At 32.1% G+C, this 13,913-nt stretch overlaps 1 long non-coding RNA gene across 1 annotated transcript; it reads right to left on the bottom strand.

Moving 5' to 3' along the window:
* Window positions 1–1,783: 1,783 nt before the first annotated feature.
* LOC309635911 lies at window positions 1,784–13,615 on the bottom strand. Its single transcript, XR_014249101.1, has 2 exons — window positions 12,810–13,615; window positions 1,784–12,769 (listed from the first exon to the last, which is right to left on the bottom strand). It is a non-coding gene; the product is annotated as an uncharacterized lncRNA (long non-coding RNA).
* Window positions 13,616–13,913: the final 298 nt, after the last annotated feature.

The raw sequence follows: 13,913 nt of genomic DNA, 5'->3' as shown, positions 1-13,913 counted from the left end.
GAGAGGCTGCGATGGTGAGAGGCCCGCGCACTGCGATGAAGAGTGGTCCCCGCTTGCTGCAACTAGAGAAAGCCCTCGCACAGAAACGAAGACCCAACACAGCCAAAAATAAATAAATAAATAAATAAATAAAATTAAAAAAAAAAAAAAGCATGTTCCCTGTCCTCAACGAGTTTGCAATCACATAAGGATGTCATACAAATTTAGGGATTTGTAGGTACCGCGTAGTAAATGCAATTCTAAAGATATGCCAAAAGGCACTGTGCTGTAACTCATGCTTTCATTTCCTTACTAGAAAAAAAAGGTAAACATTTTTCATAGCAGTTTAGAGGGTTTTGCAGAAGCCAACACTGGATATTACATGTGGGAAAATATCTTTTAAGAGAAACAAAAGATGCTATTTGCTTTAATTATTATAAAACCACACCTATAAATCTAGATTAGACAAATTCTTTAATCAGATCCTGTAATTACATAGATTGGGCCCAAGTTTATGCCCACTGTTCTGCCTCATGAACTACAAATCAAACTTCTCTGGCACTGGCAATGGAATTGAAAAAAATGCAGTAATATAAGTACATAAAACTTTTTATTTCAGAAGAACTAAAGGTGCCTCTCATTCTCATAGTGTCCTTTGTAGGGAAGGACTAAGTGTTTTCTTGAAGGTTTATTATCCTTATTACTGTTATTGTTGTTGAAATTATTGTTAATGTTTTAAAATTTGATTTCCAATCTAGGTGTAGTCACATCCTTAACATTTTGTATGCTTCTCTTTACTTGGCCATGTTTTGCTCTTTTTACTGATTCTATATATTGTTAAAATGCTTTAGGCATGCAAAAGTTAAATGTTAATATTATTAAGTTTAAAAAATTTTTAAACATTTTCATAAAAAATAATTAAAAACATGAAATTATTTGAATGAAATTATATTGTTAAATTGTATATAAAGGATAAATACATTATGACCAGTGAGTTTCCATCCTCCCCCAGAAAAATAATAATTAATCTAATTCATCTTATTAACAGATTGAAAAGAAAGAAACAAAATTCAACATGAATTCATTATGTTGAATAAAATTCTCATAGAAAACTAAGAATAAAAAACTGGTAAAGGCAACTTATGGAGAACCTACACCTAATACTCTACTGGACTTTGAATTTTAACAGTCTAAAATGGGAAAAGAAACTAAATACATTTCTCTCAGAATTAGGAAAAAGGCAAGGATGTTCCCTCTCATTACTTCCATTTAATATTGTGCTAAGAGTTCTAACTATTTCAGTACAGAATGAAATTATATAGATAGAAGAAGAGAGAAACTACCTTTATTTATAGAAGAAAATTATCAATTCTGTAGAAAATGATAAGGAATCCTCAAAACAGCTACTGGAAATAATATGAGTTACCCAAGGACACAAGATACAATTTTAATATGTAAAACCCATTATTTTTATATAACTATTAATTAAGAAAATAGAAATGAAATTCAATTTAAAGTAAATACCATTTACAATACCATTTAAACCAACACCAAAGACCAATTCAATGAAAATCATAAAATATTGCTCAGAGAAATTTAAAAGATCTAAATTAATGGAGACATATCTCATGCTCATTACTCAGAAGATTTGATATGTTTAAAATGTAATTTCTCCCCAAAATGTTCTACAGATTCAATGAAGTTCCAGTTAAATTAAATTCACAACAGGTGTTCTTAAAGTGGAAAATGATAACTCAATTGTTATATATATATATATATATATATATTTATATATATATTTATATATTTATATATATATTTATATACATATAAAATAACCAAAGCAATTTTGAAAAGGAAGATAAAGCTGAGTACTTACATCACCCAATTTCAAACATATTATAAAACTACAGTAATCAGCACAGTGCAATATTGGCAAAAGGATAAGCAAGAAATATATAGATAAATGGAACTGGATACAAAGTCCAGAAATATCTCACTTATAAGTAGATGCACATGTCAATTCAATGAGCAAGAAAGAATTTTTTCCATAGTGTAGGTGGGACACTTGGATTTCCCTATGCAAAGAAACAACAAACAAACAACCTCTTACCACATACAAAAACTAATTCATATAGATCATATACCTGAATTTACATGTTAAAACTGTAAAACCTTTAAAGGCAACATAGGAGAAAAATCTTAGTGATTTTAGGTTAGGCAAAAACGTCCTTGATAGGATACAAATACTGGAATTATAAAAGAAATATTCATAAGGGTCTCATCAAAATTAGGAACTTTTCTAATAAAAACACTTCTAAGAGATGAAGATGCAAGTCACACACCTGAAAAAATTGTAAAATATATATCTACTAATGTATTTGTGTTCAAAATACACTAGTCATACTCTTACATCTCAGTAGTACTTCAAGCAACCTAATAAAATAGGAGAAAAAATATGAATAGACACTTCAAAAAAGAAGGTATATGGATGGCAAAGAAGCACATGAAAAATATATAATATAAAATAATTACTTAATAAAGCAATATAAAGTTAAAAGGAATAATGACATGCAACCACACACCCATTAGAACTGCAAAAACTGAAAAGACTGACAATGCTAAGTATTGACAAGGATATGGAACAACTGAAGACAGCACACATTGTTGGTATAAAAGCAAAGCGACTTGGCCACTTTGGGAGAAAAAAATCAGTTTCTTACAAAGTTAAACAAAAATATAATGTAATTGTAGTAGTGTAAAACTGACTGCTTAAAAAAAAAAACCTCTAAAAATATGAGCAGCATAAAACAAAGTAATTTTCAGCTCATTCAGTGATTAATGCTGATGTTTGTACTTTGTAGGCAGTCTTCCTTCTGGTCACTCAGGAACTTGGCTTCTTTCCATCCCATGGACCTGCCAATGACTAGAGCCTTTGTGTCCTCCACTGATCTTTTGCACCATGCCAGGGGAGGAGAAACTGGGGCAGACCTTGAAATGATAAAGTTGACTTTTGTCGACCCTCATTCCATTCAGCAGACTTGACAACATGACAAGAACTAACTACAAGGGATCCTGGAAATGTAATCTAATTATGAGCCCAGAATTAGAGGAAAAGGATTTCCATGAACGCTTAGCAGTGTACACTACTACTATATATAAAATGTGCAAAATCTCAAGACAGAGACATATCAAAGCAATTGTTTGCTTTTCTTCCCCTAGGGCATAAATACCACCTAATTAGTTTTTGCATTAGAGAGACTATAGAAAATAACATAAAGCTAATATTTTATATTATAAACACCAATTTTCACTTCAAGATCACAAGTTATTCACTAAACAACTGGTAGTTAAACATCAATAAATTGCTGTGTTCCCTATGACCAACTGCCAATCTCTAGTAATCATATGTATTACTTTTAATTCACAACAGGTTAAATTCTAATCCAGCAACAGAATTAAGAATTAGGGAGTAGAAGAATAATTCCTATTCTGGGGGAGAACAATTCCTATTCTTAAATATAAAAAAGTCACAAAAAGGAAGCACTGTGAATTGCTATCTTCAAAAAAATCAACTTAAGTATAAAAACAATTATGTAATTTTCAAAAAATTCTTGATGAAAGAAAAAGCAAATAAAATATATAAATTTAGAATTTTTTAAAATATAGAGGTCACTGTTATCATTTTAAAATGTTAGGAGGAAGTTTTTAATTAAAGTTTTTATTTTGAGATAATTATAAGTTCACATGCAATTGTAAGAAATAATACAGAGAGATCTCAGATATGCTTTACTCAGTTCCCCCATTAGTAACATCTTGCAAAACTATATTACAATATCTCAACCAGGGTCACTCATGTTGCACTTTTATAGTCACACCTACTTCCATCCCTCCCCACACTTTCCCTAGCAACCACTAGTCTGTCCTCCATTTCTAAAATTTTGTCATTTCAAGTATGTAAATGAATAACATTTGGCATTAGCTTTTTTCACTCACTATAATTTTGTGTGTATAAAAAGACAAAATACTACAGATGGCCAATAGGCACAAGAAAATATGCTCAACATAGCTAATTATTAGAGAAACACGAATCACAACTACAATGGTGTACCACCTCACACTGGTCAGAATGACCATTATTAAAAAGTCTACAAATAACAAATGCTGGAGAGGGTGTGGAGAAAAGGGAACCTTCCTTCACTGTTGGTATGAATGTAAGCTGGTGCAGCCACTATGGAAAACAGTATGGCGGTTTCTCAGAAAACTAAATAGACTTGCCATATGATCCAGCAATCCCACTCCTGGGCATATATCCAGACAAAACTCTAATTCAAAAAGATACACGTATCTCTATGTTTACAGCAGCACTACTGACAATAGCCAAGACGTGGAAACAACCTAAATGTCCACTGACAGAGGAATGTATAAAGAAGATGTGGTACATATATACGATGGGATACTACTCAGCCATAAAAAAAAAAATGAAATAATGCTATTTGCAGCAACATGGATGGACAATGGATTATCATACTAAGTGAAGTAAATCAGAAAGAGAAAGACAAATGCCACATGATATCACTTATATGTGGAATCTAAAATATTACACAAATGAACCTATGTATGAAACAGAAACAGACTCACAGACATAGAGAACAGACCTGTGGTTGCCAAGGGGGAGGGTGTTGGGGGAGGGATGGAGTGGGAGGTTGGGGTTAGCAGATGCAAACTATTATATATAGAATGGATAAACAACAAGGCCCTACTGTTGTAGGTCAAGGTCTAGCACAGAGAACTATATTCAATATCCTATGATAAACCATAGTAGAAAAGAATATTTTTAAAAATGTATAACTGAATCACTTTGTTGTACAAGAGTAATTAATACAACATTGTAAATCAACTATACTTCAATTAAAAAAGAAGTACAATACAAAATTTTAAAAGACAAACCAATATAGTAAAATAATAATCCTAAATTGTTTATGCTCAATGATATACTTTAAAAATACTTGAATAATTGACAGAATGAAAGGAGAAATAGACAAATCTACAGTCATGTTTAAAGCTTTTAAAACAACTGTTTTAGTTACTGAGATAATGAGAAGATAACAAAAATAATCAGAATATGGGAGATTTGCAGTGAATCTTAACAAATGACATAATTGACATTTTTAGAATGCACATCAAACACTGTAGAATACATATTTTTTTCAAGTGTATGTGGAGCATTCACAAAAATAGACCACATATTGGGCTCCAAAGCAAGTATAAATAATTAGAAAAGATTGAATTCATTCAAATATTTCCTCCAAGTTCACAGGATTTAAAGTCAAATTCAATAATGAAAAGTTAACTAGAAAAATGCCCAAATATGTGGAAATTCAACAACAAACATAAAATAAGTTGAGTCTAAGAAGTAAAAGAGAAATTTTAAAATATTTTGAATTGATATGATAATGAAATAATAGAATTTTGAGATTAAGCTAAAATAATTAATGAAAGGGGGCTTCCCTGGTGGCGCAGCAGTTGAGAGTCTGCCTGCCAATGCAGGGGACACGGGTTCGAGCTCTGGTCTGGGAAGATCCCACATGCCGCGTAGCGACTGGGCCCATGAGCCACAATTACTGAACCTGCGCGTCTGGAGCCTGTGCTCCACAACGAGAGGCCACGATAGTGAGAGGCCCGCACACCGCGATGAGGAGTGGCCCCTGCTTGCCGCAACTAGAGAAAGCCCTCGCACAGAAACGAAGACCCAACACAGCCATAAATAATAAAATAAATAAATAAATAAATAAATAGCATTCCCTTTAAAAAAAAAAAGAGTCAGGTCTGCAACTGCTGCTTTAAAAAAAAAAAAAAAGAATTAATGAAAGGGAAATTTCCTATAAATACAATAATTAGAAAAAAAGCAAGTTTAAAATCAAACTAGTTTTTACTCAAGAGGTTAGAAAAATAAGAGCATTATTTTTAGTCTGGAAAGAAGAAAATAATAAAGGAATGAATAGAAATCAGTGAAGTATAATTTCTACTGCTGTCCATGTTACTGCCTTTTCATCATAAAGAACTGGAAAACTGGACACTATATATGAAACAGCAGTTTTCAGGCATTAGATTCCATGCAGCATAAGACTATAATTCCAAAATAAAATCGAATCAAATGAGGTGATATTTATGATACACTTGGATTTTCTTTTCTGGAAGTAAATTCTAGACAGTAGAATGGGGAGATGAGACCAAGTAGAGCATTTTGGTATTGCACAATTGAATAAAACAGATTCAACTTTACAGACCATGAGTCAGCTGGAATTTATAGGGAAGAATATGGGTGAGGTGGGACTTACTCTGAGAAACACCTCCACATCTCTGCATAAGAATCCCTTTGAATCTGTTACTAAAGAATTATCTGCACATATGTTGGATGAAATGCAGCAGACCAGGAAAAGTATTTCTGAGGAGAAGTAAACTGAACAATTCCAAGAGTTTTCCAGGCCTGAAAGACTACTGAGTTTCAATAAACTATAGAGGAGAGACATCATGATATATCCAGGCTATACAATAGGGGTTCCAGATAGCTCACTCCTGAGTAGGAGGGCTAGAGTAAAAAGGCTACTTTAAACCTACCTTAACAAAGCTTAAAAAACAATGGTTAAAATTACTGAATTGATCCATAAGTTAATTAGCTTCTTGCAAAAACATATCCAATATTCCTTAAAAGAACACAATAAGATCCAAGCACTCAAAGTTATAATCGCAATGATCAGCATTTAATCAAAATTACTAGGCATGAAAGGAAGCAGGAACATGTGACCCAGAACGAAGAAAAATCAGCCAACAGAAGCAGATGCACAGAGAATAGAGTTGATGGACTGGCAAACAACAACTCTAAAAGAACTAGTATAAACATGCACCAGGATTTGGAGAAAAACTCAATATACAGTTGACCCTTGAACAACTTGGGGATTAGGAGCACCGACACTCTAGAGCAGTTGAAAAGCCACATATAACTAACTTATAGTCAGGCATCAGTATATGCAGTTCCTCTGCATCTGTGGTTCCATATCTGTACATTCAACCAACAACAGATCGTGTAGTATTTACAATTGAAAAAACTCTCAGTATAAGTGGACCCGTGCAAGTTCAAACCTGTGTTGTTCCAGGGTCAACTGTATTGAAAAGGCACATAGAACACTTTTTAAAATCCTATTACAAATGAAAAATACAATCTCTCAGATGAAAAATATACTTGATGAAGCTAATGGCAGATTAGACATTGCATAAGAAAAGAAGATAGTTGAGCTTGACAATGTATAAGTGGAAAATATCCATATTGAATTACAAAGAGTAAAATGACTGAAAAAAAACCCAAGTTATCAAGAATCCCATATCAGGTAATTAAATGTATGTGCAATTTGAGTCAGAGTGGAGTGTTAGAAAAAATATATATAAAGAAATATTAACAATTTTTACCAAATTCTCTGAAAACAGAAGACCACAATTCATTGACCACAAAACAGATTAAAACAAAGAAAAACAGACCAAGGTATATCATAATCAAATTGTGTAAAAACAATTGAAAAAATAGCCAGAGAATAAAGAAATAATACATAGAGAAAGAAATATAAGAATATCACAATCTTCTTACAAGAAGCAAAGCAGGTCAAAATATTATGGAACAATATTTTTAAAGTGCTGAAAAAAAGGCTTGTTACTTCAACATCCTATATTGATAGAATATATCCTTCAAAACTAAAGGTGAAATAAAGACATTTGTATTCAAACAAAAGTTTAGAGAAAGAGTTAGTAGTAGATCTGAACTACAAGAAATTAAACAGGAATTTCTTTAAGGGAATAGAAAATAATACCAAGTGGAAATTTGGATCTGCAAAAATAAATGAAGAATGCTGGAAATAATAAATATTTGGATAAATTAAAAGGATTTTTTCTTATTTTCTAAAATTCCATAAAGAAGTATTTACTGTTTAAAGAAAATTAATTTCAGTGAAAGTACACTCTGAAGTTTTAACACATGTAGAAAGAAGATATTTGACAAAACAGCACAAAGAATCGGGTGGAGTATGTACAGGTGAAAGCTTGTTACATTATACTTGAACTGACATGATGTTACAAGGAAGTAACATAGGAAAACCCGAACGAAGTTTTTGGCCAGCCCAAATAAATTAAAGATGCATGTTGAAAACCTTTAGATAGGAGTCTGCAAACTTTCCCTCAAAGGGCTAGACAGTAAGTGCTTTAGGCTTGCGGGCCAATCATTCTCTGTCTTATCCACTCAACTCTGGCAGAGTAGCACAAAAGCATCCTTAGACAACTACAGAGACAATATGTAAACTAATGTGTTTGGCTCTGTTCCTTTAAAACTTAATCTGCAAACCACACTGCCATCTCAAGGCCATAGTTAACAACCCCTGCTGTAGAGTAATGACTAAAAATTTCAAAAAAAGGTTATAAACAATAAGCCAATAGGAGAGATAAATAATAATTGATTATGAACTCAATTCAACTAAAAATTCAACAAAGAAGAAAAAGAGATTAGAGACAAAAAAACAATAACAAATAGCAGGTTTTAGAGGTTTTCTTCCATGCTTTAAAAAACAAATAGCAAGATTTAAAGCCTATAACGGTTGGTAATTTTTACATGTAAATGTCCTAAACACTCAAAAAAACAAAGTAGCGAATATAGCCTAGATAAAGACATGAGACCCAATCATACATTGTCTACAAGGAGCTCACTTTAAATATAAAGATACAGAGATGTTAAAAGTAAAATGATGGAATATGCAGTTCCATGAAAAAAAAATTCCAGGTCCTATATTAACTTCAGACAAAATGGTCTTTAAACAAGTAGTATTGCCAGGGCTATAAATGGATATTTCCTAATAATAAAGGCTCAGTTCATCTTGAACACAAAACAATTCTAAATATGTATGTATGGACATCATAACTAAACTTTAAAATATTTGAAACAACAAGAACTGAAGGAAAAATTGAAAAATCCAAAATTAGATGTGAATATTTTAATACTCTTCCTAGTATTTGATAGTATAACTAAAGTGAAACTTACCAAGCTTATAGAAGATTTGAACAATACTACTAATAATTGACATTTATAGGGCACTTCACCCAATAACATCAGAATATCCTTTTCAGATGTATATAAAACATTCACACACAAAAAAGACCGCACTCTGGGCAATAACACATCTTCATAAATACAAGAAGATTTAAATCACAAACAGTATGCTTTCCAATTCATAGGTAAATAAAAATCAGTAAGATAAAAGAATCTGAAAAATCCTGACATATTTGGAGATTAAAGAATGCACAATTTTCCAGTTGTAAGATAATAGGGATGTAATGTACAATGTGATTAATGCAAATAACACTGCTCTGTGTTGTTAAGACAGGAAATCACAGAGTTCTCATCACAAGAAAAAATTTTTTTTCTCTTTCTTTTCTTTTGTATTTATATGAGATGATGGATGTTCACTAAACTCACTGTTGTAATCATTTCGTGATGTATGTAAATCAAATCATTACGCTGTACATCTTAAACTTACACAGTGCTCTATGTCAATTATAGTTCAGTAAAACTGGAAAAAAAAAAAAAGAATGCACTCTAAATAGTCCGTTGTCAAAAAACAAGATACAAGCATAATTAGAAAATAATTTGAAAATTGGAAACAATAACACAACATATCAAAATCATGAGATACAGCTAAAGCAGAGCTTAGAGGAAATTTTGCAACTTTAAATGTTTGTATTTGACTTGAGTAAAAAGGTCTAAAAATCAATAATTTGTTTCCACCACAAGGAAGTGTATGGAAAAAAATAGTGTATATCAAAGGCAAAATAAGTAGAAGGAAGAAAATGATAGAAATAAGAGTAGAATGTAATCGAATAGGAAATGGACATAGAGAAACTCAATGAATCCAAAAGATTTTTCTTTCCTAAAGATTTGTAAGATTGATAAACTCCTGATCATGAACAAAGAAAGAAGTCACAAACCTCCCAATATCAGGAATGAAAGAAGGGATATGTCTGTAGATGTTACAGATATTAAATGTATATTAAGAAAGTATTGTAAACATTTTAAGGTAATTAATTTTGATAAATTAGGTAAAATGAACTAATTTATTGGAAGACAGAAATTACGAAAACTGATTTAAGGTGAAATAGAAATAAAGAATATAAATAGCTTTATATAAATTCAAGACAGTTAATTAATAATTAAATCCTTCCCCAGAGTAAACACAAGGACCACATGGTTTCACTGGTGAATTCTTTTAACTATTTACATAACACATAGTACCAAATATAAACAAATTCTTTTAGAAAGCAGAGGAAGAGGAACTGGTTTGCAAATAATTTTATGAGGTCAACATTAACCTGCTATCAAAAATAAAGACATTATAATTACAGATCAATGGCAGCCATGAATAGAGACACCTCCTTAAAATATTTTAGCAAATTTAATTCAACATATATCCAGATGATATTCTATTGAGATCAAGTTTGCTTATTCCCAGAAATGAAAGTTTAACATTGGACATCCAGAATCACTGGCATTCACCATATTGACAAAATAAGGGAGAAAATAAAAATCAACAGATACGTGGAGGAAAAAAATTTAACAAATTCAAAGTTCATTTCAGATGAAAACTATGAGAAAATTACGAATATAAAAACATTTCTTTAGGCTTATAAAAGTCTCCTACAAAACACTACAACTAATACCATATTTTATGATGAAATATTGAAAACTATCTCTAAGAATACTTACAAAAAATATATGACTACACATATCACTTCTAGTTGCAGAAGACATGATTATGTCCTAATGACTAAAAACAGCTACTGTAAGTAATATGTGAATTGAGCAAGGTTGCATGTATAAGGTGATTAGACAAAAATCAGTTATATTTCTATATGCTAGAAATGAACTGAAAAATTAAATTAATAAAACAATAACACCTATAATTGTATCAAAAATAAAATATTTAAGAATAAATTTAATAAAATATTTGCAAGGACTGTACCTTTTGAGACAAAGGCCTTCTAAAAATCTGAAAGGTGAGCTCTCTAGATCTTCTCTCCTAAGCAGTGGGGCTTCATATAATCCTAAAACTATTATCCCACATGCTTTTTGTTTACCAGAGTAAATTTCCATTGATTTCCATAATGCTCTTAATGTTTTTAAATTAATTATGTCAGCTCGGACTAAAGAAACAGTGTCTATACAAAAGGAAAGATGACTTTGGAACTTCAAAGTACTCCCTGCAAACACATGCTGCTTCTTATGGAAAAGAAAGAATGACTCAGAAGGCTAGACTAAGAGCCGGGATGCCAGAGTTCAGAGCCCTGAAGAACCACTCCCAGGCATAAGCCCTAATCAAGAAAAGAGTGTCTGGCAAGATTTCAGAATTGTTATGGACCAGTAATTGCTGTTTGCTCCCCACTCCCTCTCCCACACTACTTTTAAATAGAAGTGTCTCTAGTAGTTTCTCTATGCCTGTCCCACCATTTTATGTTGGATAACTTCTACATTTAGTTCACAAAATGTAAATAAAGAGAACTTGTACTCAAAGGTCTGTGTCTGATGAACCACATGCAATGAACCTTATTTGCACATGGATCTGATGCAGATGATGAGAACCTGAAATTTTACATAATGCCATAAATGACAGGATGAAACTGGGAGCTTTGAGAACTTTTTGTTTTGTTTTATTTTGTTTTGCATGTGAGAGGGATGTGAATTGTGGCTAGAGAGCAAACTCTTTATTTTCCAAAAATGTTCATTACAACATACTATACATACATATACACATACTTCTTAAAATGTGACATTGACACTACTTCTTAAGTCATGGTATGTAAGTTACTTCATCTTGAAACAGAGTTCACTTTTATGACTATTTTGATCAATAGAGTACAGTAGATGTGATGTTATATGACTTTAAACATTTAAACCAGGTCATAAAAATGCCATGCACTCCACCTTTTCTTGGGATCTTCGCTCTTATAACCCAGCCAACATGTTGTGAGAAAGCCAAATAGCCAAATAGAAAGACATTTTGAAGGTACTTTGTCAGACGGCCTCAGAGAGGTCCCCTCTGATAGCCAGCCATTGTCATCAGATATGTGAAGTGATAATTTTTCAACAGATTCCAGCCCTCAGCTGTCATGTCATTTTAACCTCCAGTTTGTCTGTAGGTAATGCTGTGTAGTTAAGAGAACATCTTTCCATTATGAGTTTACCCAAATTGTAGATTCATTACCAAAATAATAACATTTTTACTTTAAGCCACTAAGTTTGCGATAATTTAATACATAGCAGTTGAACATATGGGCAACAGTTAATAGGAGTGATTCATATCCCTAGTGAATTGAGATGACACACTTATTGTGTTGAACAGTGGATCTGAAAAGTACATTTTTAAATTTCTGACAGATTGCTTCTTAATTTAATTTAAAATGTTTACTGGCTGTTTACCACAGTAGTTCTACACTGCACTTAAAATCACATGGGGCATTTCATAAGGCTTGTCTATGTAATCAGACTGCTCTGTGGCAAACTGATTTTCTATTGCCACAGAATGGAGCATTCCTCTTATGAGGAAATCATCAAAACCATTTCTGTCTTAAATTAACTGAAAACTACTCACTTATTCACTTAAAAGCAATTTAATGTGCCTTGAATTTTGTAACTGAGTACTGGTATTTATGTCATAATGAGCAGCTATTTGAACATCTATCTATCTATCTATCTATCTATCTATCTATCTATCTATCTATCTATCTATCTATCTATCTACCACAATAGGAGAGACTTTGAGTGGCTGATAACAAAAATTCATTCTAGTCTTTTAATTCTAGGCAACTTCCAAAATTCTTGAGAAGTAAGCATTACTGTCATAAGAATAAAAGTACCTTAAATTGACATTTTCCAAAAATAATAAAAAGTATTTGAGGAGGAGAGGTTAGGTGGTAGTATAATTACTTTGCTATTTTGCTGTATAAGGAATTATGCAAGTGCTCAATGATGTCTTAGATATATAACTTGTAAGTATAAATTACATGCAGAATAACATCATTATGTGAATTATATAAAAATTCATTTATATAAAATTAATAACTTCATGTATGATCCATATTGTATTTATTTTAGAGACATTTTATAAATTAGTAAACAAATAGCAGTCATGTTATCCTGTCACAGAAGTGGACTAGCTCTAGGAGGCTGATTAGATGCACATAAAATGTAACACGATACAGTTCTATTTACGTGTTTTTTCAGCCTAGTAATCTCTATGTTGCAAATATAAAATGAATAAGTTACCTAATCCCATAATCTTTTTCATAAATTATTATTTGTTTTTCTCTTCATAATTTTTCTAATGCAAAATATCAAAGTAAATTAAAATTGGACAAAAGTGTCAGCTATGAGGGAGTTTCAGGCTCCATAATTTCCTTTCCATGATAAACAACTAGAAAACACATTAGACAACAGGAAGTAGACAACTGTGACCCCCCAAGAGAAGGTAAGTAAATTCCATGATCCTATGATCACGGTGGCTTTCTATATGGAAGCAAATTCCTGAATGTGACAGGGGTTGGGAGGTGGGGGTGGGGGTGGGGTGGGTACAACAAGTCCTGATGTTAATGAGGTGAAGAGGCAGAGATGCCATTCAGGAAGCTTAAGGCAGCTGTACAGGGCAGGGTAAAGCAAAGAAAAAAAAATCCACTGACAGAGACATCTCAAAATCTTCACGGCAATGCTATTTTCTGTTTCTGTGCATACTGGACTCCACAAGCATAGAATAAACCTCCATGAGACCAAGCAGGGAAAAATTAATTACCAAAGTTCTGTAAAATAGTACTGGACAACATTTAAGTTTGTATCAGCCAGAGAGGAGACT

This window comes from Balaenoptera borealis (assembly GCF_965194805.1).
Source record: "Balaenoptera borealis genome assembly, chromosome: 10".
In the NCBI taxonomy this organism is placed as follows: domain Eukaryota; kingdom Metazoa; phylum Chordata; class Mammalia; order Artiodactyla; family Balaenopteridae; genus Balaenoptera; species Balaenoptera borealis.
The sequence above is the reverse complement of the archived record's forward strand: the minus strand, read 5'-3'. Positions and strand labels throughout refer to the sequence as shown.